The sequence below is a fragment of the Pan paniscus genome, chromosome X, assembly GCF_029289425.2.
Source record: "Pan paniscus chromosome X, NHGRI_mPanPan1-v2.0_pri, whole genome shotgun sequence".
Taxonomy (NCBI): Eukaryota; Metazoa; Chordata; class Mammalia; order Primates; family Hominidae; genus Pan; species Pan paniscus.
Window position 1 is genome coordinate 119,680,029 of NC_073272.2, and position 17,161 is coordinate 119,697,189.

Here is a 17,161-nt window from a genome sequence, read left to right on the forward strand (position 1 = left end):
CTCTCACCAGAACCTGAGCTCACTGTCATCCTGACCTTAGACTTCCAGCCTCTAGAACTGTGAGAAAATAAATTTGTGTTGTTTAAGCCAGCCAGTCTATGATATTTTGTTGTAGCAGCCCAAACAGACTAAGACACCATCCATGATACCTTCTTCTTTCTCAGCCCCACATATATTATGTCACCATATCCTGTGTGCCCTTCCTTCAAAATATGCTCTGAATCTGGTTACTTACCACTTCCACTGTTGCCACCCATAACCAAACTGCTATCATCAGCTCTTCCCTAAACACCTGCAATAGCTCCTCACTAGGCTCCCGCACTCACGCCTGATTCCCTCCCATCTGTTATCTTCATATTAAAAATAATACAGTGGCTTTCCACTATACCCTAGGATTTGATTTAAAATTCTTAGCATGGCCTTCAAAGCTTTGCCTAATCTATCTCCTGCTTAACTCTTCAAACTACTGGAGCCTCTCTTCTCCTCACTCCTCACCATCTAGTCACATGGCCCCTTTGGGAATATATGAAAACTTCCCAGCTTGGAATCACTGCCCATTATCTTTCACCTGGCTCATTCTTGTTTATCCTTCAGGTTCAGCTTTCATGTCCCTTCTTTGGAGTGGCCTTCCATGACCTACATCCTAAATTAGAAGTCTTTGTATTCTTTCTAGTTTTAGCATGTTCTTTACATTGACATGCATACCACCAGTTTTGTATGTATTGGTTTATTGTCTGGCTCCCCAATTGGGTGACCAATTTCATGAGAGTAAGGAAAGCATCTGCCTTGTTCACTGATGTTATTACCAGCACCCAGCCTAGGGTTCAACAGGAGTAGGTGCTCAGTTAACATGCGTTGAGTGAGTGAATAAATGAATAGAGTCTATGAGGTTGGTGTTTTTAGTTCAGAGTAGTTTGGTGATTCACTTGCTGCCACACAGCTAGCAAGCAGACATAAATAGGCAAGATCCCAGAATCATAGTTCCAAGGTGAATGCATAATCAAGAGACTGCTAGGGGGTGAAAAATGGAAGGGGGCATGGAGTGTGAGACAGGTGAAAAGATTCCAGACCATTGATTCTAGGGAGATCTTCCCCCGGGGTGTGTTTTTTGGGGGGGTACATAGTCAATATTCACATTTGTTGAAAAATAGCTTCTGATTTCATAATAAATATATATTGCTGAAAGACTATTCCGGTTGGTAAGGATAACAGAAAATGCAGCGTTTCTTCGCTGAGGGCAGATTTTTTTCAGTTTATTGAAAGGAGGCAAGTTAAAAACGTGACTAGGAAACTGCACGAAAGCTTTCTGCCATTCCCCTGATTGGAGCTAAGGCCTGTGGGGTGCAGGAGACACCAAGGTTTGGGTCGTGCCGGGACTATGCTCATATAGTGGAGAGTAGGTCTTGGTGACACAGCAACCCACAGGCTGCACATTGCCACCCACCCCTCACCCCAGCAAACTGCACATCATTCTGCCCCTACCCCACAGACTCCCCTTCACAATTCCCTAATCTGTATATTACCTCTCAGGCTCCACACATGCCCCACGCCAGCCCCCCTCTCCAAGCTCCACTTTACCCCACATTACCTCCTAGAATCACATCACCCCACAAATGGTGAGAAATGGCCATTTGTGAAAAGCGAGTTTGGAAGGTGCTGGTCAGGAGAGCCGGGTGCGAAGCCAGAACCCTTGGGCAGAGGCAGCATGAGGGCCAACTCGACAGCAGAAGGCGCCTGAGAGCCTCTCCGCAAAGGCCATGCAAGGACGCGCGCTCCTGTAAGTACAGCCTCCATGCCCGGGTTAATTCCTAGACAGGTAGTGAGCCAATCAAGCCAGCCACCCACTTTCTAAAAAACAAAAAATCTACTCTTTCTCCTTGCCCTCCTCTGCTCAGCATCGTTCACTATGCCTCGAATATTTTAAATGGCCCTATGGATATCTGTAAAACAAAGGCTAGTAGTTATCATTATTATTATCATTAATCAGATATATAGGTAAAAGGTGATCCTAGGAACAAAGCCAAGAATCTAGAGTAAGGATGGCTAATGGGGATTGTGTTTGAATAGTTTGCTTTTGTTTCTTATTTTGCTTGGGTTGTGACCTGTGTTGCTTCAACATATGGCTTAAAAAAAAAAAAAAGTCTGTTAATGTATTGGTCACAAAGTGTCTTTCTGGGAAAAGGCACTTATTTTCCCAGAGTGATTTGACACATTTCTGGTGAAATGCATTAACATTAACGTTCCTTTTTTTTTTCCCCCCAAGTTTTGGACATATGGGTTTAATTACCTGCTAGATTAGCAGATGGAAATATGTGGTAAATGGATGTAAACAAGGTGCATAAACTTAGGAGAGAGGCAGAAATTTTTAAACTTTAGGTTTAGACATTCACTAGATTGGACAATTTTTAACATTTAAAATAAAACTTTTTGCCACAAAGAAACAATTGTATTAAAACTAGTTTCCAGAACTGCCCAAATGACTTTTTAAACATGATTTAAATGTCAAGCTTTCTTTGGCAAATCTACCCAAAATACTAATTTTCCTTCTAGAACTTGGTTTATAATTTATATATTAGAGTGCCCTTAATTGATGTTCATTGGGATACCTTCCTCTGAGCCCTAATGGTTTCTATCTTCCCTTTAAAATGAGTAAGTATCTTTTAATTAAGTTGTCATTCGCAAAGATATTCTGGAGCAAAAATCAGGAATTAAACATCTATGAATTCTTCTTCACTTCTGTTATAGTGTAGCAATTTATCTTCTAACCCATAGTAGTCTATCAACTGAGTAAGGCTTAGTTTCTTGTTCTCTTCAGACACAGCTGACTGCAACTCATAAAGCAACAGCTGGCTACAGCTCCTCCACTTCTTTATTAACAACTGTAATGGAGACAGATTCTTTGATCATACAGTTTGATGAGTTTTAGCCTCCAAAGAAGGTCTTCTTTCTCCTGAACCTGCTTCACCAATTTGGCTTTTTCATCGTTTAATCTTTGTTTAGAAAGATTCTCATTCACAAACTCATTTTGGAGAGCACTGCATGACCCAGAGTCAAATGACTGAGATTCACAGACATTGATTCTTCAAAGTATTTTTCAAATTTATATTTTCTTCAAATTCACTGTCTATGTGTTTAAAACTTTCTTGAAATTCCAAACAGTTTTCCTCTGTGGAAGATGCTGGTTTCTCTGAAAAGGTCTGATCGTTTTCTTCATTCTCTACTTTAAGAAGTTGCACCACATTATAACAGGAATTAAATGAAGATCTTGCTTTCCTTAATCTTTCTCTAAGTGTTGCACTCATAGGTTGTGTTCGTGAACTATTTGTATAGGGAGATGATGGATTCACAGAGGTCTGAGGAGTGCTAGGTAAAACCACAGCTGAGTCTGATGGACTTTCCATCTTGAAAATGAAATCTTGGTTTTCCTTCAACTCCACAGCAGACTCCCGAGGAAGTCCAGGTCTCAGGCATCCCCCTTCCCCTCAGCAGGGTACCTCCCTCCGCCATCCCCAGAGAGAGCAAAAAGCCAACTTTCCCTTCTTAAAGGACTCACGGGAAGGGAATAATGGAAATAATAACTTCACATGCTGAAGAAAACAGATAAAGTGTGAAGAAACCATTTATCAACATTTAAACCTCCACACATTATTTGTTCTTTTTTTAAAAGAACTTTGCTAAGAATCAGATTCATTAAGTCAAAGAATGTTAGAACACAAAGGAACCTGCAAAATTAAATCACGTTCTTATTATATAAAACAGGAGACCCAGAGAGGGTAAGTGACTTGTCCAAAGTCACAGAGCACTTGAATGCAGTCAGGGCTGATTTCCAGTCTGCAACTCAAAAGAGAAGCAGTGTTTCTCAGTGAAAGAACAGTGATGTGAGTTTTAAAGATTTTATTCTATTCTTTATTACATGATTATTATAGGAAAAATTGGGACACATTTTAAATTACCTAGAATCCTACCACTTCACAATGATCATTGTTAGTATTTTTGCTGTATAATTTTCCAGACTTTTTAATGTATATGAATACTGGTAAATGTGTTTACTAAAATTGGATCACACTGTCTGTACATCTCTGTCATATAACTCCTAACAGATGCAAAACTAGTCCACTGAATAGATTAACTTCATCAGTTTAACCAGTCCCTTATTGATAGATAGATAGATAAGCTTTTTCGAATGTTAAACCCTTATAAAAGATGCTGCACTAACCATTCCTGTTCAGACATCTTTTGCTGAAGTGATTTCTACCTACTGATCAGTGTGAATTTTGTAGGGATGCAATGATGTAGACTAGGTTTGAACTCTGGCTCTAGAACTTACTGTGTGTCTTTACACAAATCACAACTTTTCTGCACTCTAGTTTCTTCATCTTCAAGTGGGAATAATCATACTGACAGCCTAGAGGTGTTAAAAGGATTAAATGAAATAATACATGTAAAATAGTTGGTTAATACCTAGCATGTAGCAAATCCTAAATAATATTAGTTATTATTATTACCACAATGCTGAAGAAAACTGGCTCTTCAAAATAATGCCCATGATTTTCTATTACTCTTTAAAAGAGACTAGCCAGAATTTTACAAAGAAGGTTTTAGATGCAAAACTTCAGTAGCTAAATTAATATTTCCTTTTTTCTAACTTAATCTATCGAGAAGAAAAGTAATAAATTTAAATCATGTGTGGTCTATTGAGCTAGTTACTATGTTCTATCTATATAACTTAATGCCAGTCAAAATTTAAAAGGCATAGCTTTTCATCAAACATTCTTGTCTTAGTCTGTTTTCTGTTGCCTATAATAGAATATCTAAAACTGCATAATTTATAAAGAAAAGGAATTTATTTCATATGGTTATGGAGGCTAAAAAGCCCAAGGTCAAGGGACTGCATCTGGTGAGGACCCTCTAGCTGGTGGGGATTCTCTGCAAACTTCCTAGACAGCACAGAGCATCACAGGGTGAGGGGGCTGAGCATCCTAGCTTGGGTCTCTCTTCCTCTTCTTATGAAGCCACCAGCCCCACTCCCATGATAACCCATTAATCTATTGACCCATTAATCCATGATGGATTAGTCCATTCATGAGGGCAGAGCCTTTATGACCCATCACCTCTTAAAAGCCCCAAGACCCCACCTCTCAATACCGCCACATTGGAGATTAAATTTCAACATGAGTTTTGGAGGGGGCAAATATTCAAACCATACTCATTTGTAAGTAAAAAATCAACTGTTTTGTGATAAAGTTGCTCACCTTTCTTTACCCTTTGGAAAATGCTCAAAGCATGGCTTACCCCATAAAATCAGCAGAATATCTTTACAGTCATCTATGCAGCCTCCCGGTGCCTTCAAGCTATTCTCCACTGCTTTTCTGTTTTATCCATGGGCCCCCAGCTATTTCATATTCCTCAGAGGGGTGGGCAAGAGCACAGAAGCTGAAGTTTTCACCTCTGAGACTTTGCTTTTAAACTGAAAAGATATCCATTGTCACACTGGGATTCATTTCTATCTGAAGCTTTGGAAACACATCACGACTTTTACCAAAGCCTATACAGTGAATCTAATTTATGTGTCACCTTTATTTCACCAATAGTTGCTTTAAAAATAAGGGAACGCTCACCCCCTTTGAAAAGCTGGGTGGAAGGTTCAGTGTTGTATGGCTTATCTCGGAAGTCAGGGGTCAGTGACCAAAATTCACGGTGACCAGAAGCATTCCAAAATGCTGCCAGTAACTCCATGCTTACTGTTTCTTCCTCTTCTGCTCTACTGAACATTGTGGATATAGACACTCAGGATTGTTGGGGTGGATGATACTGGTTAAATGAGTCCTTCTTGGACACAGCTTTGGTTGAATGTGAGCACCAAACACTGAGAAGTCCTTGTCTATAACTGATGTGCAGAATGACCCATACATTTTTTGGTTTGGGATTCTTTTTTTTTTTCTCTACTGTGTGTTATCCTTTTCTCTAATAGTGGCCAGTCACATTCTACCGGTCTGTATTTGTCTCACGGTTGTTGAAGTGGCTTTGCCAACTTAGCTAAGCTAGAAACATAGTTTCCTGGAATTGCCTTCCCAATGTGGTTCTGAGTTAGAGTGGACCAGGAGAAAAATTTGGGCAGGGCTTGGGAAGTGGGAGTGAAGCAATAGATACTATATTCTGAAGTTTGGTAGGACAGGCACTATTACCACTGGCATACACTGGCACTGATCAACTGGCACACCTCGTTGGTGTGGGGCAGCAACAGGACCTGCAGCAACTCCAACTCTGACAAGATCTCCTTCTTCAACTTCTCCAAGTCCTAAGTCAGGTGTGTGTGCACTTCCACGACTATGGATGCCAGCTCTTTCTTTAGGTTGGAGGCAATAAGAGACAGATGCAGGTTCCAGTAAGTCTTCATGGGATTTAGTTTGTCCTAGGGATTCAAGTTAATCCTTGCAGGTTCCAGTTTGTCCTTGCTTTCCCCCACACCACATACACCTCTTCTTCCCAACTGTGGGCCCTGAATATCTACAGTGACCTCAGGCTGCTATAAGTGCAGAGACAATAGCCTTCTATAGACTTCTTCCTCTGTGTAAGGTACATGGATGTTCTTTGGTCAAGGAATAGGCCAAGGTGGATATCCAGGCCTGCATGACTCAGTGAGTTTGGCATGCAGGCGCACACCTCCACTTGTTACATAACCTGTTTGTGTAAGTTTATACTTCGCTCTAAGCCACTATTGTCTGTAAAAGGTATAACTGCCCTGCTAACGTTCTACACGGGCTCTTGGGACTCTGGTTAGCTCAACATGGCTTAACATGGTGGGCACGCTGGTGCCCAGAGAAAGAGAGAGAGAGAGCCAAAGCTGTCCGTCTTGCAGATGGACAGGAGGGAGCCAGCACACAGCTTGGCTTGCTCATGCCCAGAGAGAAAAAGAGTTAAGCCGCTGACCCTGAAGGCAAGGAAGAGCCAGATGCACAGCTGTTTGTGGGAGCCACTGGCTCAAGCAGCTGCGACAGGGCAAACAGTGCGAGAGAGCTAGTGTGAGAAAGCTGTTAATAAAAGCTGCTGCTGAATAAAACCACATTCACCTGCCTTCAGCCCCGAGTGTTCTTTCTGCTCATCCACCAACTCCCTCTGGACTTCAGCATGGGCTGGACCCGGACCCCGGGACCTGACAATTGGTGATGAGAATGGGATGAGGTGAGTTGGCCCCAGTCCCTGAGGGCTCCCAGGTTGGCTTTGTGGCCACAGCATGGGCTGTGATACCCGGTGGCAGCTGTGCTGCGAAGATGGGCTCCAGTGGAAACATGGGAGGCAGTGGGTGGGTCTCCTGTGAGTATGGAGAAGGCACTGAAGCACCTGGAAGTGCACAGCACTGAGAAGAAGCATGCCTTTGCTGGCAGAGTCAGATGAGCGTTTGTAACTGTGCTGTGGGAAGTTCATGCCCAGTCCTTGTGGAACTCAGTGCAGTGAGGAGGAAGAACCTCCATGGCAGGCTTGCCCAGTGATCCACCACAAAATAGATCATGAGCAGCTACTGGGCCCCACGAGTAGGCCCAGAGACCCCCTGCTGTGGTGGAGCACCCTTCCTTTGGTGCCTGTGCCCCTGCTGAGTTGAGGGAGTTAAGCAAGTAATGTCGGCAGTCATGCACAGACTTAGTGCAAGCCATTTGGGAGAAGGAACTTGCTGCGCAACCCAGTCCTGCTCGAGCATTCCAGTTCAAAGAGTACCTGCTGCAGTTGGTGGAAGTGTAAAGCCTTTTCTGTTTGATAAGAGAACTGGCCGAGATGCCCAGCTTGGAGGGCACTGGACAACGGGAGCCACATTTGGACTTCGCAATCCACTGGTCCCTGAACCCGGATAAGTTTCCAGGCAGAGCTGCATTTATTGACAACTATGAAGACTGGTCAGTGAAAGTGAAACCTGTATCTCTGCATCTTGGCATCGACTGCTTGGCTCTCTGCTTATGTGCTGTGTATGTCTCTCCATCCATACCTGAAGACATTCTGGGGTAGATGTTTTGCATGGCTTGGCAGCTGTGCCATCTATCACAGACTTAATAGACCACTTGACAATGGAACTTGGCAGTGCCACTGTGTGGTGGACTTGGCTAATGCATTCTTGTCAATCGACAATGCTCCGGAGAGCCAGGAAGAGTTTGCCTTCATGGGACAGCGACAATGGACTTTCACAGTGTTGCTGCAGGGCTACTGTATAGCCCCACCATATGTTGTGGTTTTGTTAATAATGTTATGTTAACCTCTGATTCTCTTGCAGGTTTAAAAGTGGCAGTGTCCCTCTTGCCTGGGATTGGGGTGATGAGGCTGAGACAGCCTTTCTGGGTAGTAAACCAGGGTGCTCATTTACACTGAATGTGCATGTAACCACAGATAATTTTGGCTAGGGCCTATAGCAGTGCATGGAGCACTTGGAAGCACCAGTGGGCTGTTAGTCCCAACTGTGGAAGGGAGCTGAGCTCCAGTGCTTACTAATAGAGAAGCAGTTATTAATAGTGGGATGGGTGCATTCATGGGTAATGACCCCCTGGACAGAGGCAGCACAGACATCAACTTTAGCGAAGTGGGGTACCGACTTGAAACAGTGAAGTATGCTAAGTAAGTACAAATCCCTTAGCAGCAAAGTTGCAAGAGGTCTTGGGACCTGTAGTCCTAATGCAAGATAAGGCCATGGGGCCTGAGGCACTCCTAAACCCTGAGACTTCATCATTAGGAAGGGCATCCCCTCATTCCTGATAGGGCATGGCACACAGCTAGGTCTAGCTGGGGTGCTACTGCTGCCTGGACTGCTGGTGCGGTCCAGCCTAGTACTAACACCATATGGTTTGAAATCAGGTGTGGGCAAAGCAGCTAATAAGCTAAACTCAGGGCAGTGTGAATGGTAATCACCAAGGATGTGACAACCTATGGTAATCTGCGCCAATAGCTGGGCAGTTTATCAAAGCTTATGTATGTAACGGGCTTGAGTGCCCAAAAGCTTGTGTATGTATTGGGCCTGCATGCCCAAAGCTTGTGTGTCAGGCTAATGTGTCAAGCCTGTGTATATATCAGGCCTGTGTGCCCAAAGTTTATATGTCAGGCCTGTGTGCAAAACTTGAGTATCAAACCTGTGTGCCCAAGACCCAAGTCTCCCTCAGCCTAGGGGGTGGAGCATAAGGTACATGGATGTGCTTTGGTCAAGGAATAAGCCGAGGTGGATATCCAGGCCTGCATGACTCAGTGAGTTTGGCATGCAGGTGCACACCTCCGCTTGTTATATAACCTGTTTGTGTAAGTTCATACTTGGCTCTATACTTGGTATAAAGGTATATTTGCCCTGCTAATGCTGTACAGGGCTGTTGGGGCTCAGCTCGGCTCAACATGGGTTAACATGGTAGTGGGTGCGCTGGTGCCCAGAGAAAGAGAGAGAGCCAAAACTGTCAGTCTTGCAGATGGACAAGAGGGAGCCAGGACACAGCTTGGCTTGCTCATGCCCAGAGAGAAAAAGAGTTAAGCTGCTGACCCTGAAGGCAAGGGAGAACTGGCTGCACAGCTGTGTGTGGGAGCCGCTGGCTCAAGCAGCCAAGACAGGGTGGCCAGTGTGAGAGAGCCAGTGTGAGAAAGCTGTTCATAAAAGCTGCTGCTGGCCGGGCGTAGTGGCTCACGCCTGTAATCTCAGCACTTTGAGAGGCCGAGGCCAGCGGATCACGAGGTCAGGAGATCGAGACCATCCCGGCTAACAAGGTGAAACCCCGTCTCTACTAAAAATACAGAAAATTAGCCGGGCATGGTAGCAGGCGCCTGTAGTCCCAGCTACTCAGGAGGCTGAGGCAGGAGAATGGTGTGAACCTGGGAGGCGGAGCTTGCAGTGAGCCGAGATCGCGCTACTGCACTCCAGCCTGGGCAACAGACCGAGACTCCGTCTCAAAATAAAATAAAATAAAATAAAATAAAATAAAATTAAAAAAAGCTGCTGCTGAATAAAACCATATTCACCTGCCTACAGCCCCCCGAATGTTCTTTCTGCTCATCCACCCACTCCCTCCGGACTTCAGCATGGGTTGGACCCGGACCCCAGGAACTGACACCCTGCTCCCACAATTGCATATGGTCTGATTCCTGTAATCATCCCTTATTGCTTTTCACTCTGCTTCTCTGATCAAACTCTGCAACTATGTTCAAGTGATTCTTATTTTACATCCAAATTTGCAAATCAGACACAGGATTATAGACATTACAAAAAAATTCAATTTTGAAAAAAAAAGGAAGAGATTTGTATATGACACTTAAGTAACCCATCTATTACCCTCGCTTTCTTTTTGATGTCAAACTTCTTTAAATGGCACCCTAAGTTTATTGCAAAAGTATTTTTCTTCCTCCCATTTTCTCTGCAGTTCCTTGAATATGACTCCTGCTTTTAAAACACTATTTTAATTCATCAGAAACTTATAAAACATCAAATCCAGATCTTAGTCCACTTTATTTCTTTGTACTCTTCACACTGTTGACTACTCTCTCTTTTTTTCCTCATTAAATTTGGTTTCAATGGGTCTCAAATTTCTGTGACGGATTTTTGGTCAAGTTGTTTCCACTAAAAAGTGCTGATTTTAAAAACTAAATAACTTAAAACTACCAGATGCCAAAAAAAAAAAAAAGTTCACAAAACATTCTCCTTTCCTTCCAAAGGTTTTACAATGCATTGTTATCATTAACCAGTCTTTCACGACTAAACTTAAGTGGCCAGTTGAAACAAACAGTTCTGAGACCCTTCCACCACTGATTAAGACTCAGGCCAGGCACCGTGGCTCATGCCTGTACTCCCAACATTTTGGAAGGCTAAGGTGGGTAGATCACTTGAGCCCAGGAGTTTGAAACCAGCCTGGGCAATATAATGAGACCTAGCCAGGCATGGCGGCACATGTCTGTAGTTCCAGCTACTTGGGAGTCTAAGGCAGGAGGATTGCTTGAACCCAGGAGGCAGAGGTCGCAGTGAGCAGTGATTGTGCCACTACACTCCAGCCAGGGCAACAGAGTGAGAACCTGTCTCAAAACAAAAAACAAAAAGCAAAAAACAAAAACACCAGACAACAACAACAACAACAAAAAAGACTGGGGTGGCATGTATTAGGGATAATATTCATTTAGCTTTCTGAGCTTTCTGGACAGACTTGGTGACCTTGCCAGCTCTAGCCGCCTTCTTGTCCTCTGAACCCATGGCAACTGTCTGTCTCAGCGAATTTGGCATGCAGGTGCACACCTCCACTTGTTATATAACCTATATAACCTGTTGTATAAGTTCATACTTGGTTCTATCCTTGGTATAAAGGTATATCTGCCCGCAAAATGTCCCAGAAGAGAATAGTCAGGATAGTCAGAATATTCAGAGAAGCTCTCAACACACATGGGCTTGTTAGGAACTATATCAGTCGTGGCAGCACCACCAGATTTCAAGAATTTAGGGCCATGTTCTAGCTTCTTACCAGAACGGTCATCTTTTCTTTCTGCTCAGAACACTTGCAAGGAATTTGAGATGTGTGACCATCTAGTGCAGGGGCATAGCCAGCACTGATTTGGCCTAGATGGTTCAGGATAATCACCTGAGCAGTGAAGCCAGATGCTTCCATTGGTGGGTCATTTTTGCTGTCACCAGCAACATTGCCATGATGAACATCTTTGCCAGATGCGTTCTTTTTTTTTTTCTTAGAAAGAATGTAATGCATGTTTTTAATCAGAACAACAGCAATAACAAAAGCTAAGTATTGGATATGCCAATGTAGTGTTGAATCCAGCAATGGACACAAATAAAGAGCAAATGCTTGACAGAGACAGCTGTAAATAATCTATGTACCTCTTACATCCCCCCACTTCATAAAAAAGACATTCTCTTTGGAAATATGGTTACAAATGTAAATCACTGATTTCTTGCAAGACCACGATGATTCTGTAATAAATATCAAATTGTTCCATTTCAGATTTGTAAAAGGATTCTTTCAGATATGAAGACTTGGGAGCAACTGTGAAGCTGTCTTTATTCAGATGCTTTGAAATATAAAGTGGTGATCTTAAACCACCAAGAACTGTAACAACTTAGCCTGATGTTTATAACAACTTAGCCTTCTTTTCCTTTATATCCGATTTTATTAAGTGGGCAAACACCTTGTTCACATTGAGGCCCACATTGTCCTCAGGAAGAGATTCACTCAAAGCTTCATGGTGCATTTCAATAGACTTTACTTCAATTCTAACATTGACTGGAGCAAAGCTGACCACCATGCCAGGTTTGAGAACACCAGTCTCTGCTCGGCCCACAGGTACAGTACCAATACCAACAATCTTGTAGACATCCTGGAGACACAGACACAAGGGCTCATAAGTTGGATGAGTTAATGGTAGAATAAAGTCCAGAGCCTCAAGCAGCGTGGTTCCGCTGGCATTGCTATCTTTATAGGTGACTTTCCATTCCTAGAACCAAGGCATGTTACCACTTGGCTCCAGCATGTTGTCACCATGCCAACCAGAAATTGGCACACATGTTACTGTGTCAGGGTTGTAGCCAATTTTCTTAATGTAAGTGCTGATTTTCTTGTATCTCATCTGGTGGTAGGGTGACTAAGTGGAATCCATTTTGTTGACACCAACAAGTAGTTGTTTCACACCCAGTGTGTAAGCCAGAAGGGCATGCTCCTGGGTCTGCCCATTCTTGGAGATGCCAACTTCAAATTCACCAACACCAGGAGCAATGATCAAGAGAGCACAGTCAGCTTGAGATGTGCCTGTGGTCGTTTTTGTTTTGTTTTGTTTTGTTTTTTTGAGGCGGGGTCATGCTCTGTCCCCCAGGCCAGAGTGCAGTGGTACAATCTTGGCTCACTGCAACCTCCACCTCCCGGGTTCCAGTGATTCTCCTGCCTCAACCTCCCGAGTAGCTGGGATTACAGACGCATGCCACCACGCCCAGCTAATTTTTGTATTTTCAGTAAAGATGGGGTTTCACCATGTTGGCCAGGCTGGTCTCGAACTCTTGACCTCAAGTGATCCGCCCGCCTCGGCCTCCCAAAGTGCTGGGATTACAGGCGTGAGCCACTGTGCTCGGCCTGTAATAGTGTTTTTGATGAGGACTCTGTATCCTGGGGCATCAATGATAATCATGTAGTACTTGCTGGTCTCAAATTTCCACAGGGAAATATCAGTGGTGATACCATTCAGCTTTCAGTTTATCCAAGACTCAGGCATGCTTGAAGGAGCCCTTTCCTATCTCAGCAGCCTTCTTCTCAATTTTTCAGTGGTTCTTTTGTTGATGCCACTGCATTTGTAGATCAGATGGCCAGTAGTAGTGGACTTGCCTGAATCTACATGTCCAATGATGACAATATTGATATGAGTTTTTCCTTTCCCATTTTGGTTTTTAGGGGTGGTTTTCAAGACAACCTATGTGTTGGCAGCAAACCTGTTGCAGAAAAGCTACTTTCTCTTTTCTGAATTTCTCTCTTCCCTTGGTTTCTATGACAAGCACTCTTTGGAATTTTCTCCTATCTCTCCAACTGCTGCTCCCTGTCTTAGTATGCTCACTTCTCTTCTACCCAATCGTCAAGGTGTAGGAGTTGGTTGCTCAAAGTCCAGTTCTTGGCACTCTTGAATTCTCACTCTACCCTCTCTACCTTTATGACCCTCTCCACTCTAAAGGATTCAACCACCATCCCTTCACACTCATGATTTATAGATCTATGCTTTTATCTCAGCTCTCTCTCCTGAATGCCAAGGTCATGATTCTTATAGTCCATTTAGTTGCAGATGACTCTCAAATTCAACAAGCACAAACTGACCTATTTATTTACCATGACATGTTCCATGTCCCCTAACTTGGATAATGGCATTACAATTCTTCAGTCACTCATTCTCAAACTTCAGAGTTGGGGAGTGATGTCACCAAAGATGGAGTAGAAGCAATCTGGATTCACTCCCCCTGCCCACTGAAAACCAAAAACAACTATCCGGTGCCACAATTATCACCAGCAATATCCCAGAACTCAAAATCAAAGCTGTGACAATCCCTGAGGCCACAGAGAAGTAAAAAACTATGAGCTGAAAGTGAGAGAAATGGACTTCTCTATCCACAATGCCCCTCCCCCAAACTACTAGACACCACATGGAAAAATCCTCCGAGACTCATGGCTTCTACATTGGAAAAAGTGAGATCAAGGTGGAAAGCCAGCTTCCCCATCATCTTGGGTTCCTATGCAAGAAAGCTGTTCCTGCCTCAACTCACAGGAAGCATCGCAAGTGCCTCCACCTAAGGACAGGTGGAGACAAACCTTGGAGGTGGAGCTGCATGGCCCAGCACCAGAAACTCGGGGGCTGCTCTCCACTCTAGAAAAAGGGGACACCAAATCAGAGAGGTGGTTTAGCAGCACCACACTGTAGGAGGCACCCTGCAGGGAACCTCTGGGCATGAACCCGTAGCCAGCCTCCCCACACAGCTGAGGAGTCCCCTTTGGAATCTCCCCCTGTCTGTAATGGGCAGCACTTGGAGAACTACAGAAAACCTGTGTTTAGGGCGCCATCTAGTGCTCAAAGAAGGCAGCAATCTAGGGCTAAGGGAATCAACGGGCAAATCGCACAGAACCTCTAAACACACAAAACAACTCAGACAGGAAAGACTTGAAAAAATAACCAATTCTTTAATGCGAAGACATAGATCTACATACATAAGAAATAACAGCAAACAGTGAATAATGACCTCCCCAAATGGACAAAGCAAGGAACCACTGATCAACCCCAGTGAGAGAGCAACATGTGAGCTCTCAGATAGCAAAGTCACAGGAGTCAGATCAAGAATTCAAAATAGCAGTTTTGAAGATACTCAGCAATCTCCAAGTTAATACAGAAACGCAACTTAGAAATTTATCAGAGAAATTTAATGAAGAAATGGAAATAAGAAAAAATCAAACAGATACCTGGAACTGAGAAATACATTGGCTGAACTGAACAACTCATCACAGAGGTATCAACAGCAGAGCTGATCAAGCAGAAGAAAGAAATAGTGAGCTCAAAGATAGTCTATTTGAAAATACACAGTCAGAGAAGAAAAAAAGAAAAAAGAAGGAAAAGGAATGAAGAATATCTACAAGAACTAGAAAATAACTTCAAAAGAGCAAATCTGAGTCATTGACCCTCAAGAGGAAATTGATAAAGAAAAGGGGGTCATTAGCTTATTCAAAGAAATAACAGAAAACTTTCCAAACCTAGAGAAAGATATAAATATCCAGATACAGGAAAGTCAAAGATTACCAAACAGATTAAACCCAAATAGGACTATACCAAAATATGTATTAAGCTCTCAGAGGTCAAGGACAAAGACAAGATCCTAAAAGCAGCAAGAGAAATAAAAGCAAATAACACACAAAGGACTTTGATTTGTCTGGCAACAGACTCTCAGCAGAAACGATACAGGACAGGAGAGAGTGAGACGACATATTCAAAGTGCTCAAGGCAAAAACTGAGAATAATATACCCAACAAAGCTATCCTTCAAACATGTAGGAGAGATAAAGACCCAGTATGAGTCCGTCAATACCCACTACCCAGGGAGGCAATTGATGGAATAACAAAAGCATCTGAATCGGCTTTATACACATGGGATTATAGTAAAATGCAAGTCCTCATGGAATACTCCTCTGTTACCCACGCACAAATCAAATGGGGAATACAGGCCAGTGCAGGATCTCCGGGTGGTAAACAAGGCCACTGTCGCTATCCATGCAACAGTACCCAACCCATACACAATGTTGGGACAGATTCCTGCTGATGCCACTTGGTTCACATGTCTGGACTTAAAGGATGCCTTCTTTTGTTTGAAGCTTGCTCCCCAAAGTCAGTGGGGGCAATCGCAATATACCTGGACAAGGCTGCCATAAGGGTTTAAGAATTCTACCATTTTGGAGGAGGCCTTGGCTACAGATCTTGAGGCTTTTGCGCCACCTAGTGACAATTATGTGCTATTACAACACATTGATGATTTCCTATTTGCTGCCCCCACGAGGGAGGAATCACTCCAAGGAACAGAGAGGCTTCTTCACCTGCTGTGTGAAGCTGGTTATAAAGTGTCCAAGGACAAGGCAAAAGTCTGTTTTCAGGAGGTAGGATATCTAGGATTCATGGTATCCCAAGGCCAGCGCAGGCTTAAGTGCACGCAAGGAGGCTGTATGTGCACTGCCCACCCCAGTTACCAGGCCAGGGAATTTCTAGGCGTGGCAGGATTCTGCCGAATCTGTATTCCAAACGTCTCCCTCATAGCAAGGCCCTTGTATGAGGCTATAAAAGGAAAGGAAAGAGAGCCCCTCCTATGGCAAAAGAAACAGGAAAAGGCCTTCAAGGATATAAAGGAAGCTCTCATCCAGGCCCCGGCACTAGGGTTGCCAAATGTAAAAAAGCCCTTTTTTTTGTATGTGGATGAATGTCAAGGAATGGCAGTTGGAGTCTTAACTCAGTTCTTGGGCTCTTGGCATCGGCCGGTAGCATACTTATCCAAAAGAGTGGACTTGGTGGCTTTAGGTTGGCCCCACTGCCTCAGGGCATTGGCAGCTACCGCAATCCTTATAGAAGATGCCAACAAGCTAGCCCTAGGTCAGAAGTTAATAGTTCAGTGCCACAGGCCGTAGTCACCTTAATGGAGCAAAGAGGATATGGTTGGCTGTCCAACTCTAGAATGCTAAAGTATCAAGGGCTTCTATGTGAAAATCCCCAGATAACACTAGAGAATGTAAATACCTTGAACCCAGCTACCCTGCTGCCTGTGGAGGAACCCGATTGGAAGGATGCTGGGTTGCCTCACTCCTGGCAGGACCTTCCCCACTGTTGCATAAATATGGTGGACAAAGTGTTCCCGAGCCAGGAAGACCTCAGAGATTCCCCCTTGGAGAGCCCAGATGTTAAATACTTCACTGATGGTAGCAGTTTCATAACAGATGGGGTGAGATATGCAGGATATGCAGTAGTGACCCAACACTCAGTGGTTGAGGCTCAAGCCTTACCTTCTGGGACTTCCGCTAAGAAGGCTGAATTAATAGCATTAACCAGAGCACTGTTATTGGCCAAGGGGAAGAAAGTAAACATATATACTGACTCAAAATATGCTTTTGCAACCCTGCACGCCCATGGGGGAATACACAAAGAGAGAGGACTTTTGA

General features: G+C 43.7%; 1 protein-coding gene and 2 pseudogenes across 2 annotated transcripts in view; all 3 read right to left on the reverse strand.

Annotated features, from left to right (window-relative positions):
- LOC100973914 (putative uncharacterized protein CXorf42) overlaps window positions 1–17,161 on the reverse strand; it is a 179,881-nt gene that overhangs the window by 67,054 nt on the left and 95,666 nt on the right. The window lies entirely within an intron of this gene.
- Window positions 2,664–4,648, reverse strand: LOC100981684 (swi5-dependent recombination DNA repair protein 1 homolog; annotated as a pseudogene).
- LOC129395406 (elongation factor 1-alpha 1-like) lies at window positions 11,117–14,426 on the reverse strand (annotated as a pseudogene).